A 2142-nucleotide genomic window follows, 5' to 3' on the forward strand; every position below is an offset into this window, starting at 1 on the left:
TACTCTGTGTAGTCTATTTGCAACATTAAGTCTTGTAATGTGTTTGACACTACTTTTTTAAATGTACTGATCATTTCAGGGAATGATGTGATTTGTAAACACACTTAATGTATTTGTCATTGGCTGGAACCCACTGCAGGTTAAATCAAATGGTTTTCTCATTGTTAAATTCTCTTGGTGAACCTAATGTTTATGGCTTCAACTCTCAGATCTTTGGGATGTGCTGACCAGATGACATTCTTTCATCTCTGTATAGATGAAGGCAAGGTGAAGCCACTTCTATAATGTACACTGAAAGCCCACTGTCTTTGACAGGAGTACATGCTAATGAACGGATGCAGCTGTTCTAATCACACCAGTGATGACGTGAACGTAAGAGGACAGCTAATTTTATATCAGGGGGGTCTTGTCATGAAAAGCTTTGCAGGTGTGTGTTCTACATCAGTGCTAAAACACCTGACGACAGTATTTAAATCCCAGACTGAAGCAGGTGAGTTTACCAAGGAGCTCGCTAGACCCGACGCTGGTTTTGGCATAGGTCACGCTGGTGAACTGGGTGGGACTTCATACGGCAGGCACATTTCACTCGAAGCCAGGTTCACTGATTATTTTCAGTATTTATCTAGACCTGGGGCACCAGATGGGTGCCATTTAATGATCCTATCGAACAGTGCTAGGGGTTAGTCCTGGAAGTTGTGCCAGACTCAAGGCCTGCAGTTGGAGATCCCTGATTTACATGATTTGTCCACTTGATGGCAGTGCAGTCTTGACATTGTCACATGACCTACACTGGTAGGGGAGCAGGTGCTTTCACATTGTGTCACATGACCTACACTGGTAGTGAAGACTGACTGAGCATGGGAGAACCTCAGTGGTTTAATCTAAACCCTCAGGGATCTTAGTCTGTAATATGTTGTTTTGGTGGCTGCATGTACCTAGACCTGATACTGTATAGACCTCATATTCATATCTGGACTGGAAGACAGTTCCACTGCTTTATTTTTCATTGTTCCCCTCTAATCAGGTATTGAGTTAGATCTGGGATACCAGGTGGGTGACATTAATGATTAGGTAGAACAGAACCAGCAGTTGTCCAGACCTCCAGTGTATGAGCAGTACTCCAGATCTCCAGTGTATGAGTAGTACTCCAGACCTCCAGTGTATGAGCAGTTCTCCAGTGTATGAGCAGTACTCCAGACCTCCAGTGTATGAGCAGTACTCTAGACCTCCAGATCTCCAGTGTATGAGCAGTACTCCAGACCTCCAATGTATGATCAGTACTCCAGATCTCCAGTGTATGATCAGTACTCCAGACCTCCAGTGTATGAGCAGTACTCCAGACCTCCAGATCTCCAGTGTATGAGCAGTACTCCAGACCTCCAGTGTATGAGCAGTACTCCAGATCTCCAGAGTATGAGCAGTACTCCAGACCTCCAGTGTATGAGCAGTACTCCAGATCTCCAGTGTATGAGCAGTACTCCAGACCTCCAGTGTATGAGCAGTACTCCAGACCTCCAGTGTATGATCAGTACTCCAGATCTCCAGTGTATGATCAGTACTCCAGACCTCCAGTGTATGAGCAGTACTCCAGACCTCCAGTGTATGAGCAGTACTCCAGACCTCCAGTGTATGAGCTGTACTCCAGATCTCCAGAGTATGAGCAGTATTCCAGATCTCCAGATCTCCAGTGTATGAGCAGTACTCCAGACCTCCAGATCTCCAGTGTATGAGCAGTACTCCAGACCTCCAGTGTATGAGCAGTACTCCAGACCTCCAGACCTCCAGTGTATGATCAGTACTCCAGATCTCCAGTGTATGATCAGACCTCCAGACCTCCAGTGTATGAGCAGTACTCCAGACCTCCAGTGTATGAGCAGTACTCCAGACCTCCAGTGTATGAGCAGTACTCCAGACCTCCAGTGTATGAGCAGTACTCCAGACCTCCAGACCTCCAGTGTATGATCAGTACTCCAGATCTCCAGTGTATGATCAGACCTCCAGACCTCCAGTGTATGAGCAGTACTCCAGACCTCCAGTGTATGAGCAGTACTCCAGACCTCCCAGACCTCCAGTGTATGATCAGTACTCCAGATCTCCAGTGTATGAGCAGACCTCCAGACCTCCAGTGTATGAGCAGTACTC

The sequence above is a fragment of the Oncorhynchus keta genome, chromosome 5 (genome assembly GCF_023373465.1).
Source record: "Oncorhynchus keta strain PuntledgeMale-10-30-2019 chromosome 5, Oket_V2, whole genome shotgun sequence".
Classification (NCBI taxonomy): Eukaryota; Metazoa; Chordata; class Actinopteri; order Salmoniformes; family Salmonidae; genus Oncorhynchus; species Oncorhynchus keta.